Below are 15223 nucleotides of genomic sequence, written 5' to 3' on the forward strand. Positions count from 1 at the left end.
ATAAATCAATTAAATCAACAAAATGAGGAAAACCTTCATAGACAAAAGGGTAAAGCTGGTCTTGGATACAAGGAAGAAGGTGAATCCTCCAAACAAGGTGAACAAAGGAATAAAAGATACACTTGTAATCACTGTGGCAGGTTAGGACATACATCAAACAAATGCTGGAGTAATGGGAAAGCAAAATTTAGTGGCAAATGCTTCAATTGCAATCAGCATGGTCATAAGGCAAATGAGTGTAAAGAAAAACCAAAATTTGAGGGCAACTATCACAAATGCAAAAAGCGTGGTCACAAAGCATTCCAATGCAAAACCAAATCATTCAATTCAGTTAAACAGATTGTCAAAGCAATATTTGGATGGGACTACAACACCTGGTGCATATGTCACTATTGTGGAGAATATGAACATTCTGGCATAAATTGTGCTAGACATCACCTAAGGAAAAAGGACACTATAGTAAGATGCTATACATGTACAAAACTTGATCATATAGCTAAAAATTGCATGAATATCAAAAGAATTGAAGATGAGAAGAAAATCAAAGCAGACAACATTCAGAAGAAAATGAAGCAACAGTGGATTCCAAAATCTACCAAGCAAAATAAATCGAGTAATGGAGATGTTCATGTCACTCATGAAATGGGTGATTCCACCATTTCCAATTAATATTCATTAAAGAATGATTGGAACTACATCCTCAAAGATTTATCCTAAGCAGCTCCAAAGGAAGAAGGATCATCAAATCAGTATTTCAGATACACTTTGACTTCAGGATGGTTTAAGACTTTACCGAGTTCGGTCTGGTGTAACAAAGCTTCATTAACCAAGTAGCAGCTACCGAGTTAGGTCGGTAAGACTTAACCGAGTTCAGTCAGGCGCAACAAAGTTTCATTGACCAAGTTGTGTCAACCAAGCAAGGTCAGTTCATGACCTAACCGAGTTAGGTCCGTACTTCAATGATTTCATTCGATTGCCAAGTTGATAATATCTACCGAGCTAGTGGATGACAACCTGTCATTTCATCTACCATCATACCAAAACATTTATGGCAAATTTTTTGTCAAAAGGGGCAAAATTTGATCTGATTTTTCACTGTGAACAAAGGGCTAAGTTATCTTCTACGATTCCAAAGCGAGCTTAAAGCATTTTCGAATCGAATTTTTTTTTCAAAAGGGCAAAGAATCTATTCAGAATTTTTCTACACCTACCAAGTAGCAATGGCATCTGGAAGTGGTAGCTCCAAGACAAAGAAAGGTTCAGAAATGCTGGTTAGAGGAGAGGAATGAAAGACCCCAAACTTCAAATTGGCACCGGCAATTGCAGAAGCATTGGACCCCAATGGTGCTCAGTCACAAATCCCTCCAAAGGAACTTCTTATTAATGACATTCGCTCTCATTTCAAGTGTTCCATTCAAGAACTTGGAAACCTAGAAATTGACAATGCCCTAGGTGAAATGAGCATAGATGGAACCTTGAAACCCGAATATAAACATCTTGAAACAAAAGGGTTAACCCATATTTCACATTTGCCAAGGAAATTTCAAGTAAAATGGGTTAGGTATGTACTCAGTCAGGTTCACAATGCCCAATTGTGGTTAGAGCAACCAATACCTATCACTAAGAGAGTGATTAGCAAAATTACTGGACTCCCCATATTGAACAAAGCTAAGACTACCAAAACCCTAGGTCAGGAAGAATTGCAGAGACTAACCTAAGTAGAATGGGATGGAAGAGGACTTAAGCTCAGTACAGTAACTGACGTTGAATTAAGATTTGGCATTCACGTCATTGCTCATAAAATCTATAGTTCAAGCCGTCCAAACAGTGTATCCTGTGAAGCTGTGGATTTGGCATACAAAATAGTAAAGAAAAATGTAGAGTTTGATTTATCAGAATTGCTTTTGTCCCAATTCAATAAAAATATGGAAAGCATAAGGACTTCCAAGAACAACTCCTGTAAATTTGGTTCACTTTTGATTTGTTTTTTTTTTCTATGTTCTAAAGTCCTTTCCATCTAAATGATCAATAGTATGGAAAAAGGATATCCCAATTCTTTATCAAATTAATGAATTCATCGCCGAATTAGCTGAAAATTTTGACAGTGTTTTGGATAGTTATTTTGAAGAATTTAAGGAAAGAATGAATAATAGGTTTTGAATTCCTTCAACACTTGTTGAAGAGTACAAGGAAGATATATGTTTCATGGTAGACTGTGACAAGGTATATATATAGGCAGTCAGGCCTTGGGTAGCATGGGTGAAACCTCTTCCCTATGAGGTAAATATTGATGAAACCAGGGACATCATAGAAGCACTGGTGAATGAACCTGTAGACCCAAGGCAACCAGTTTTTGGAACATATGATGAAGCTAAGGCCAGAATTGAGCTTCAAATAAAGATCCCTCAGGCCATTAGCAAAGGAAAAAGGAACATAGCCAAACTAAAAATAGATGTTGGCCCTCTCATGATAACAGAAGGGAGAGGAGAAGATGAAGAAGAGGAGGAAACTGAGTCTGAAGAACCTCAACGAAAGAAAGGTAAGGTGACTATCACAAAACCTACAAAGCAAACCATTGTAGTGTTCTCCAAGAGAACAAGACAGGGAAAGAAGGAACCTGTACTTGTTAAGCCTCCACTCACCTTTGAGGCAAGACTGAAGCAATTAGATGCAGGAGCTAGCTTCACAAACTTCAAAGCATTAAAGTTTAAAACCAGAACAAAACAGGAGAAAATGCAGATTGAGGAACTGGTACTGAACAAAATGGGTAAATGGAAATACTCCCCAGACCAGATAGCCTCTCAGATCTCCAAAGAGCTATTGGAAAGATTGCAACCAAGATGGGAAGCTACAACCAAGACTGTCAAAGACATTTATGAGCAGACCCTGAGGAATCTCCTGCCAAGTCTCACTAATGCTGAAGTAAAGAAATCACTGAAAGACCACAAAGGTAACATGATGATTAGATTCCACACTTGTTTGATACTTGTCAAAGACATTGAGCATGTAGTAAATGATGCAACAAACATGTGGAAAAATATCTATCATCTACACAAACCCAGTGATGATACTATTGAAATCACGGACAATGACAGCAGTGATGATAATAATGATGATGGTGATGGTGATGACATTGAAGACATTCCAGAAGACCTACAATCATTAATGTTAGAAGTTGAGGAAGAAGCTGAAAGAGAAATGAAGGAAGAAGCAGAACAAGCTAAGGAGGAAGAAGCTGAAAGAGAAATGGAGAAAGAAGCAGAACAAGCTAAGGAGGAAGAAGGTCCACTAATAATTGCAGCCAAAGTCATTGCATCTCTTCCTCACTCTCCACCTAAAATAGGTACATCAACTGTGGAGATAGCTTCTACTGGTTAGATTGTGAGCTCAATAGCCTCATCAATTGATCAATCTCCACCTGTCTCCTCTTAGCTCTGGGTACCATCTATGCAAGTGTCCACCACTTCATTAACCATGCTGCAGCCACCTTCTTTGACTGAGTTATCCTCAGTCACAACAGTAAGTTCTTCAAGTATATCAACTTCTACTGCAGAGTGTACAGTAAGTGTACCTATAGGTACTACAATTTTGACTTCTCTTGCTCCAATTTTGGCAACTGTTAGTTCTCCCACTCCATCCTGTATAGCAATTTTGGGAGCAACACCAATTTTTGATACTATTAGCACTTCTCTCAGTCTTCCTCTAGTTGGTCCTATTCCAATTTTGTCAGCTAGTCCAGCATCATCAACTATTGTTTCAATTTCAAAGGGCAAAGGTGCAGTCACTGCAGAAAAACCAAAGAGATACATGTTTTCCAGTAAGGCAGTGGATGAGGAAATAGATCTAGATAAGGACATTGTCATTCCTAAGATAGATCTAGATACTGCATCAGTTGATGAAATGAGAATGATCAGTCAGTTATTAGATCAGAAAGCTAGGCAAAAATAGCTAAGGCATGAGAGAGACCAGGAATATAGCATTATTGAGAATGCTAAGAATATCATAATAGATGCTATAGGTGTTGAAGTAGATACTACTCAACACATTTTGATTCAGTTAGAAGAGGTTGTATATAAATTTAATGAGGATAGCTCCGACCAAGAGAAATTGATTAAAAAGGCAGAGAAGAAATTTGACAATAAGGTGCTTAAGCACATTGCTCAGCATATTCCAGTAAAATAGGTAGAATTGTCTACAATTTTGAGTAATTTTGAACATTCTTTTAATAATGTAACTTCACTTTTTGGCAAACTCTGCGATGTTACTGAGTTTACTAAAGAAATAAGAGAAAAGTTGAATAAAATTGATGCGGATATGAAGGTCAGTGCCCAAATGCTGCAATTTGACCACAGTGCAAGTTCATCCCATCATCTAAGAATAAGGTTTTTGTCAGAGAAACAGGCAGAATTGCTGAGAGAGGAAGCAAGGATTAGGTCTACTCTGATTGACATCCAAAATATGATGCTTCCTGTAATGGACACAATGCAAAAGCATATTGCTCATTCTAAAACATTGATCCATGACAACAACTTCTCTATTGCAGATCACATGATTGAACTCTCTGCAGAAGTTCAAATTGCACACTCCACCAGCAAAATTTTGCAAGAAAATTGGGATAAGACTTTGACTCTTATTCTCAAGGTACATTCAGAATTTATCTCTCATTTTGGAATCTTCGTGTAAATATATATTTTTTGGCATTATTGTCAAAAAGGGGGAGATAGACTTCAAGAGCTAACTGTGCAAAAGATATATGTATTGACTTATAAATACTGTAGATATTGTATGGGGGAGATATATGTAAATAAAAGAATATGTGTTACAAGATTTTCCAAAAGATCAATTTTGAACTGTATGTCATTTTTATTTTGCACATAAACTTTGATTCATAATTGTTTTTATCACTAATGCCAAAGGGGGAGATTGTTGGCATAAAGATATTTTCCATTAGTGACAACACTCATTATATAGTTCAAACCGAGTGTCGAAGACACAGTTCAAACCGAGCGTCAAAGACACAGTTCAAACTAAGCATTGAAGACACAGTTCAAACCGAGCGTCGAAGAAGCAGTGTTAACCGAGTAAAGATAGAAGCAGTGTTAACCGAGTAAAGATGGACGCAGTGTTAACCGAGTGAAGATGTACTTAGTGTTAACCAAGTAAAGATGTACTTAGTGTTAACCGAGTAAAGATGGACACAGTATTGATCAAGTGAAGGACTCAGTATTAACAGAGCTCAGTCGGTTAACAAAGAAATTAGCTTTTACCAAGTGACACTATATCTACCGAGTCACCAATGGTTACCGAGTTCCAGGCAACGTTGTATGACTAGTATGAACCGAGCCCCTACCTCTACCGAGTGCATGACAATGCCGTGTAATGTAGTAGATGTCGTGTATCAGAAGGTCATCAAGTTTTTTTGAAGAACTTGAGTTTATTTTACTATTTGGCCGACTCAGTTATATTTTATTTACTTGTGTTCAGCTGACCTTACATCTATGATTACTGAAATGGTATATATGTGTATAATACAGAGTTGTATTTGTAGTAATGGATAAGTGTGATGTATGAATATGTACAAGAGACAGATGCGAATTCAGTAGTAGAGCAGTATATTAGCAAGGTTCACAAGGTGCAGTAAAGATTTCATCAATCACAAGAGGTGATTATTGCAAAGGATCTAATCAAAGTATATGTAGATCTAATTGATTCATCCTAACAGGTGAGTCATCTAAAAATCCTCTAACAAGGTAGACTTAACAGTCTTTGTATATATCTCCTAATAGAGTGCATACTTGTAAAGTGTGTTTTAAATCCTTTAACAAGGTGGATCTAGCAATCCTCTTTTCTCCTAATAGGGAAGATCACCAAAAGTGATCATTGTATGCCCTAACCAGCTAACTTCCTACTACAGAAAAGAAGCTTTGTGGGTTTCATCCCCACCCCCGTTTTACTTTCTATTTTGGAAGGTTTTTGGGTCACCAAAATCTCTATGCATATGTGTTATGAATATTTATTTATCTCTTGCATGCATCAAATTAGGTAAATGAATGATTTTCAGTTTATGCTGAATTAACTTGAAAGTTGTATTGTTACTGATTCACACCTCCCCTCTCAGTAACTTGTTATATCTTGAATATTTCCAACACAATTAACTCTTTATTTTACTCAAATTAAATTTGTTAACTCTCATTAATTTAGAAATCTCCCTTTATGACTGAACTTCACCTTTAATCCTGACCGTTGATTGAAATCGATCTCAACCATTGATGAATTCTAGGAAAGTCTATTTGAGAGACCCTCATCTCTTTATTTTGAAAGGTTGAATGAGAATTTGCATCGAATTGTTGCTAGAATTCATACTCACATTTGCTCATATTCACATACACAATGATCAAGTTTGACCAAAAGTTGACCAGATTTAACCACAGTTGACTTCAGTTGACTAGTTTCGAAAAGAATTTCGAAATTATTAAACGAAATTATTTAACTAAATGAAGTACTTACTTCTAATTAATTAAACAAAGTTATTTAATTAAATGAGAAGCCATTCTTAATTAATTAAATAAAGTTATTTAATTAAATAAGAAAAGTGACTCTAATTAATTAAAGATTATTTAATTAAATAGAAAAAGATATGAGAGCATATCTTATTTTATTAAATTAAATATCTCAACAAAATCTCTCTTTAGTTCAAAAAGGGAAATTTCTAGTTCACTATTGATCAAAAATGAGTTAAATGAGTTAACTCCTTTTTCTGCTCAAATTGAATCAGTTAACTCTTTATTTTACTCAAATTAAATCTGTTAACTCCCTTTCATTTGAAAATCTCCCTTTATAACTAAACTTCACCTTTAATCCTGACCGTTGATTGAAATTGATCTCAACCGTTGATGAATTCCAGGAAAGTCTATTTAAGAGACCCTCATCTCTTCATTTTGAAAAGCTAAATGAGGATTTGCATCGAATTGTTGCTAGAATTCATACTCACATTTGCTCATGTTCACATATGCAAAGATCAAGTTTGACAAAAAGTTGAACAGATTTAACCACGGTTGACTTGAGTTGACTAGTTTCGAAAAGAATTTTGAAATAATTAAACGAAATTATTTAATCAAATGGAGTACTTACTTCTAATTAATTAAACAAACTTATTTAATTAAATGAGAAGCCATTCCTTCTTAATTAAATGAAGTTATTTAATTAAATAAGAAAAATGTCTCTAATTAATTAAAGATTGTTTAATTAAATAGAAAAAGTAATTACGAGAGCATATCTCATTTTATTAAATTAAAGATCTCAACAAAATATCTCTTCAGTTCAAAAAGGGTAATTTCCATTTTACTATTGTTCAAAAATGAGTTAAATGAGTTAACTCCTTTTCTACTCAAATTGAATCAGTTAACTCCTTATTTTACTCAAATTAAATTTGTTAACTTCCTTTAATTTGAAAATCTCCTTTTATGACTGAGCTTCGCCTTTAATCCTGACCGTTGATTGAAATCGATCTCAACCATTGCTGAATTCTAGGAAAGTCTATTTAAGAGACCCTCATCTCTTCATTTTGAAAGGTTGAATGAGAATTTGCATCGAATTGTTGCCAGAATTCATACTCACATTTGCTCATACTCACATACACAAAGATCAAGCTTGACACAAAGTTGACCAGATTTAACTACGGTTGACTTGAGTTGACTAGTTCCAAAAAGAATTTTGAAATAATTAAACGAAATTATTTAATTAAATGGAGTATTTACTTATAATTAATTAAACAAAGTTATTTAATTAAACGAGAAGCCATTTCTAAAAAATTAAATGAGGTTATTTAATTAAATAAGAAAAGTGTCTCTAATTAATTAAAGATTATTTAATTAAATAGAAAAAGTAATTACGAGAGCATATCTCATTTTATTAAATTAAATATATCAACAAAATCTCTCTTCAGTTCAGAAAGGGAAATTTCCAGTTCACTATTGATAAAAAATGAGTTAAATGAGTTAACTCCTTTTTCTACTCAAATTAAATCAGTTAACTCCTTATTTTACTCAAATTAAATTTGTTAACTCCCCTTAATTTGGAAATCTCCCTTTATGACTAAACTTCTCCTTTAATTTTGACCGTTGATTGAAATCGATCTCAACCGTTGATGAATTCTACGAAAGTCTATTTAAGAGACCCTCATCTCTTTGTTTTGAAAGGTTGAATGAGAATTTGCATCGAATTGTTGCCAGAATTCATACTCACATTTGCTCATATTCACATACGCAAAAATCAAATTTGACCAAAAGTTGACCAGATTTAACCACAGTTGACTTGAGTTGACTAGTTTCAAAAAGAATTTTGAAATAATTGAATGAAATTATTTAATTAAATGGAGTACTTACTTCTAATTAATTAAACAATGTTATTTAATTATATGAGAAACCATTCCTAATTAATTAAATGAAGTTATTTAATTAAATAAGAAAAGTGTCTCTAATTAATTAAAGATTATTTAATTAAAGAGAAAAAGTAATTACGAGAGCATATCTCATTTTATTAAATTAAATATCTCAATAAAATCTCTCTTCAGTTGAAAAAGGGAAATTTCCAATTCACTATTGACCAAAAATGAGTTAAATCAGTTAACTCCTTTTTTTAACTCAAATTGAATCAGTTAACTCCTTATTTTACTCAAATTAGATCTATTAACTCTCTTTAATTTGAAAATCTCCCTTTATGACTGACCTTCACCTTTAATCCTGACCATTGATTTAAATCGATCTCAACCATTGACGAATTCCAGGAAAGTCTATTTAAGAGACCCTCATCTCTTCATTTTGAAAGGTTGAATGATAATTTGCATCGAATTGTTGCTAGAATTCATACTCACATTTGCTCATATTCACATACGCAAAGATCAAGTTTGACCAAAAGTTGACCAAATTTAACCACGGTTGACTTGAGTTGACTAGTTTCAAAAAGAATTTTGAAATAATTAAACGAAATTATTTAATTAAATGGAGTACTTACTTCTAATTAATTAAACAAATTTATTTAATTAAATGAGAAGCCATTCCTAATTAATTAAATGAATTTATTTAATTAAATAAGAAAATTGTCTCTAATTAATTAAAGATTATTTAATTAAATAGAAAAGTAATTATGAGAGCATATCTCATTTTATTAAATTAAATATCTCAACAAAATCTCTCTTGAGTTCACAAATGGAAATTTTCAATTGACTATTGATCAAAAATGAGTTAAACCAGTTAACTCCTTTTTCTACTCAAATTGAATCAGTTAACTCCTTATTTTACTCAAATTAAATCTATTAACTCCCTTTAATTTAGAAATCTCCCTTTATGACTGAACTTCACCTTTAATCTTGACCGTTGATTGAAATCGATCTTAATCGTTGATGAATTCCAGGAAGGTCTATTTAAGAGATGCTCATCTCTTCATTTTGAAAGGTTGAATGAGAATTTGCATTGAATTGTTGCTGGAATTCATACTCACATTTTCTCATATTCACATACGCAAAGATCAAGTTTGACCAAAAGCTGTCCAGATTTAACCATGGTTAACTTGAGTTGACTAGTTTCGAAAGAAATTTTGAAATAATTAAATGAAATTATTTAATTAAATGGAGTACTTACTTCTAATTAATTAAACAAAGTTATTTAATTAAATGAGAAGCCCTTCCTAATTAATTAAATGAAGTTATTTAATTAAATAAGAAAAGTATCTCTAATTAATTAAAGATTATTTAATTAAATAGAAAAAGTAATTACGAGAGCATATCTCATTTTATTAAATTAAATATTTCAACAAAATCTCTCTTCAATTCAAAAAGGGAAATTTCCAGTTCACTATTGATCAAAAATGAGTTAAATGAGTTAACTCCTTTTTCTACTCAAATTGAATCTGTTAACTCCTTATTTTACTGAAATTAAATTTGTTAACTCCCTTTAATTTAGAAATCTCCCTTTATGACTGAACTTCACATTTAATCTTGACCGTTGATTGAAATCGATCTCAACTGGTAATGAATTCCAAGAAAGTCTATTTAAGAGACCCTCATCTCTTCATTTTGAAAGGTTGAATGAGAATTTGCATCGAATTGTTGCTAGAATTCATACTCACATTTGCTCATATTCACATACGCAAAGATCAAGTTTGACCAAAAGTTGACCAGATTTAACATGGTTGACTTGAGTTGACTAGTTTCGAAAGAAATTTTGAAATAATTAAACAAAATTATTTAATTAAATGGAGTACTTAGTCCTAATTAATTAAACAAAGTTATTTAATTAAATGAGAAGCCATTCCTAATTAATTAAATCAAGTTTTTTGACTAAATAAGAAAAGTGTCTCTAATTAATTAAAGATTATTTAATTAAATAGAAAAAGTAATTACGAGACCATATCTCATTTTATTAAATTAAATATTTCAACAAAATCTCTCTTCAGTTCAAAAAGGGAAATTTCCAGTTCACTATTGATCAAAAATGAGTTAAATCAGTTAACTCCTTTTTCTACTCAAATTGAATCAGTTAACTCCTTATTTTACTCAAATTAAATCTATTAACTCCCTTTAATTTGAAAATCTCCCTTTATGACTGAACTTCACCTTTAATCTTGACCGTTGATTGAAATCTATCTCAATAGTTGATGAAATTCAGGAAAGTCTATTTAAGAGACGTTCATCTCTTCATTTTGAAACATTGAATGAGAATTTGCATCGAATTGTTGATGGAATTCATACTCACATTTGTTCATATTCACCATACATGATACATCCATACATCCATAATGATAAAACATCTATCATAAAATCTAAGAACATAGTGAAGGTAAATGCCAACCAAGAAAGCTCCAGCCACGACGACTACGGACAGATCTCAATGGTAAGAGTAAAAAGCACTACCACCTGACCACATGGAACCTAAATGGTCCACTCCGACCGCGCTGACGAGATAGTCTCAAGTCTTAAATACGATATCAAATCACATAATCACAAGTACTCTCTAAGTCTAGGAAATCCTAAAAGTATACTAACTCAAAGGTTCCAACACATAGATCGACATCTAGACCTAGAGGCACCACATAGACATGTAGGAAATCTGCTATGCAAGCGAGAAAGTGTCATCACAAAAAGTCACGTCGGAAGTTACCTGAGTAATCCCTTAGGAATCTCAGGTCCCCTGTGATCCTGCGGCCACTAGTATCCTCTCGTACTAACAAGGCATACTACGAAATGCAAGGTCGCAACTAAGCGTTCTCTCTACCACATCCTAGACTGTACTGGCACTCAAGGCATGGGAGAGAACATACAGTTATCTTATTAGATTCATTTAAGTCAGTATTTAGGTGAGATGTTTTCACTTATTAAAACAACTTACAATGAGTTACCCTGCTAGCCACTTAGGGCCCCAGCCCCCATCGCAAGCCACTTCCCGACACTACACATAGATAACCTACCCTAGGCTCATGAAATCACAAATCACAAATATCACCTCAGCCCTATTCAAGTGACTTGAAAACATCAAATGATAATCATAATGATCACAACAGTTCTCTATCAGCAACTGGAGGCATTAATTATAAGTTACAATATCTAATGGTTCTCCAACGAGAAACCAACAGGTATCCTAATAATAGATCACAATACTGATCGAAGACTCTAGAATGGTCAAGTCAAAACATGTCACAACATGACATCATCAAGAACAAATCACTTTAAAACACCTCAGCTTCACACAAGGAAACTGGAAAGCAATAACATACAGTAAATACACCCATCATAGAGCCTCTGGTAACATCCTAAACTGGTCAACACTCTAGGACCACCCAAATCCCAAACACAACTAGTACATAGAAAACATCATAGTTCATAGTAGGTTTGATTTGAAAGTATATTATCAAGTTAAAAGTAAAGGTTTCAGTTTGCAGATTAACATATGTTTCAACAAACTAAGTTTCGCAGCTTACCCCCACGAATTAACCCGTTCTCATAATTAATTATAACACAACTTAAAAGTAATAATAATCTTTTCTTAATTTTTTAAATAATAATAATAGTTGATTATTAAATAATAATAAATATACCCAAACCCATTAAAAATCAAATTTCTAAAAGATAAATATACTTAATATTATTAAATACTATTTATCATTAGGTTAAATCAATTCCAATTTTCATATACATTTTCAAATTAATAATTATCTAATAATAATTAATTACATAATCAATTATCATTAACAAATTCCTTAATTATATATATATATATATATATATATATATATATATATATATATATATATAGTTAAATAACTTAATTAATTAACAACTAAAGATTTGAGGTTTAATCCTCCAATTAATTATTATAAAATTTATTATAAAACTAATAATAAAATTATAATTAATATTAAAATTTATATAAAATAAAATACAATTAATATTATTTTAAAAAAAAACTGATAACAAAATCCAAATTTTGGATATGGCATGGGCACGTAATAAAGTCTTTAAAAAAATTTGCATCACATAGCGATTTATTAAATCGCTGCCTCCATGTAATGCTACAGCACAAGACTGTTGTCCCAGTCGGCCTGCGTCAGCAGGGACGACTACACAGCAGTCGACCTGCCTTTATAAAAGGGCACGGGTGGGGGTATTTCCCCCACCAACTATTTTAAAAAAAATTCTTTATTATTATTTTTAAAGGTAAGATCTTCATTTAAAAGGATAAATATAAATATACATATATTAAATTTAATTATTATATATATATATATTTAACTAATATTTTATTAACTAAATATAGTTAATTTCAATTAAATACTCATTTCACAAAGATTCTTTTTATAAATATATATTTTTTTAAAAAAATTTATTTCTACATTACTCTGATAGAGAAAATATTTTTAACCATCCAAATTTTCAATCTCAAATTTTTACTTTATTTAAAACTCAACCCTTCCTGATTATATTCTGATTTCTAGAATGAGGGTTTCTCCATTTCTCTTTTCTAATCCCTATGTATAGAGTAATTAATTGACAAGCATCTAAAAATTCATAATATTTGAAATACTTAAACTTCTATCACAGAGAATACAATTTTTTTTTTACAATCCACAGACACGAAGAAGACAGGAAAGAATAATTGCGTATTTAATCGATGATCAAAACACAAGACCCTACCTGATCCTGATGCTATTATGCAATCCCCAGGAACTGTAAGAGAATTCGCTCCTCTTCAATAACCTTCTTCCAAAAATCTTTCTTGGAATTAGCCTTCTGAAATTCGCTTCCAAAAGTTGTCTCCCAAAAATTTTCATCCATATTCGTGTCCCCCCAAAAATGAACCCTCAAAGTTGTGATAAGAAGTTTTCTCCTTAAATAAGGGCACTAATTGTGCGTTCACCCGAGAAGACTCTTTGCTCAACTGAATTAACTCAGAATTAACTTTTATTATCTTTTCTTTTATTTTGCATTCATCTTTTCATGCACATTAAGTTGAATTATTAAATAACTTTATTTAATATTCCACTTGACTTCTATTTTAAATTAATTTATTACTTTAATCTCATGTGCACTTTATGAAATTAAAATAACATTATTATTTTCACTTATTTTATCTTTTAAATTAATTTCTCATATTTAAACTCATGCTTAGATCATGCGATCTAGAAACCTTTAATAATTTAATATCTTTTCCACTTTTAATTTATTTTAATTGATAAAATATTTATTAATATAATTAATAATAATATTTAGCATTTATTAAAAAATAAACTCTAAATATATTATTATTAAATTAAATAAATATTATCACATTCTAAAAGTATAATTAAAACTTTTATCTCCTAAATCAATTCTTTTTATTTAATTAATTTCTTAATTAATTAAATATAATTAAATATTAAAATATCATAATAATTTTTTATTAAATTAAATCATTAATTAATCTTTTTAATTAGAATTAATTAATAGAAAACACATCAAGGAGTCATAAGGTAACATACAAAAACCCATCATAGAAAAACACATACTAAATCAAACAAAAGGGTTATAATCATGAAATTACATCATTTGATGGATTCGAAGGGTACTTAACTCAGATACTTGTCCTAATTATCAATTAGGACAATTGGCTAAAGGGTTAAGTATTTGGACTTAAGAGTTTATCTCCCCTCTCTTACCATTGAGATAATGCGATAGGGTATGCTCATCTTGGCAATTCAGGGAAGTCGATACCCGGTACCTGCAACCTGCATAAAATCCACGCATGTAAAAACAAAATATTCTAAGCTAAACAAACAATGGCAGGAAGTGATGCATCGTGTAGATCTCGACTAGCAAGTGACTACAACTCCCTTCCTTAACCACATCAGAAACACCATACATAAAGAAAAAAACACGCACACCATACACATGCAGTATGGGGTAAGTATCCATAAGAAAGCATATGTGATAATAAACCATCTAACTAATCATCATTGATAACTGAGAACATTGAATAATTATCATACATGCTTGAAATATAGAGTACCAAGTAATCTCATCATATAATAAACTGAGTGTAAAACAACATCTGATAATCTCAAGATAAGGCTACTAATTATCAAACATAAAACTTGGCCTAAAAGAGTTTGGCAATGATATCAGCAATGTAACTAGAAAAATGTAGACTAGGGTAGGCACTACATCCACTCCCCCTAGACTTAGGCTTACTCCTGGAAGCCTATAAACAAATAGGGATATAAATCTCGTAATCTAGATGCATCCTCCCATGTAGCCGAAGAGTCATCAGTAGGGTCCCATTGGACCCTTACCTACTCTATGGTTTGACCCCTGAGGGTCAACTCCCGTTACTCCATAATACGAACTTGCTCCAAAGCCAACTGCCCGTCCTCTACCTACAATGCATTCCAATCAAGAATATGTACAACATCAGTAATATACTATCTAAGTACTTAAACATGGAAAACATCGTGAATGCGAGCAAGGCTGGGCAGTAAAGCAAGACGATAGCCAACTGGACCAATCCTCTCAAGAATATCGAATGGTCCCACAAAGCGAGGTGCTAGCTTCGAGCCCTTTCCATAACGGATCAGACTCTTTCGCGGATGTACTCTCAAGAAAACCTTCTCTCCCATAGAAAACTGCTTATTTGTCCTATGTGCATCAGCATACTTTTTTGCCTATCCTGTGCCGTTGTCAAGTGCTCTCGGATAC

This window comes from Cupressus sempervirens, chromosome 9 (genome assembly GCF_028749045.1).
Source record: "Cupressus sempervirens isolate cs-2001-9-10 chromosome 9, ASM2874904v1, whole genome shotgun sequence".
Classification (NCBI taxonomy): domain Eukaryota; kingdom Viridiplantae; phylum Streptophyta; class Pinopsida; order Cupressales; family Cupressaceae; genus Cupressus; species Cupressus sempervirens.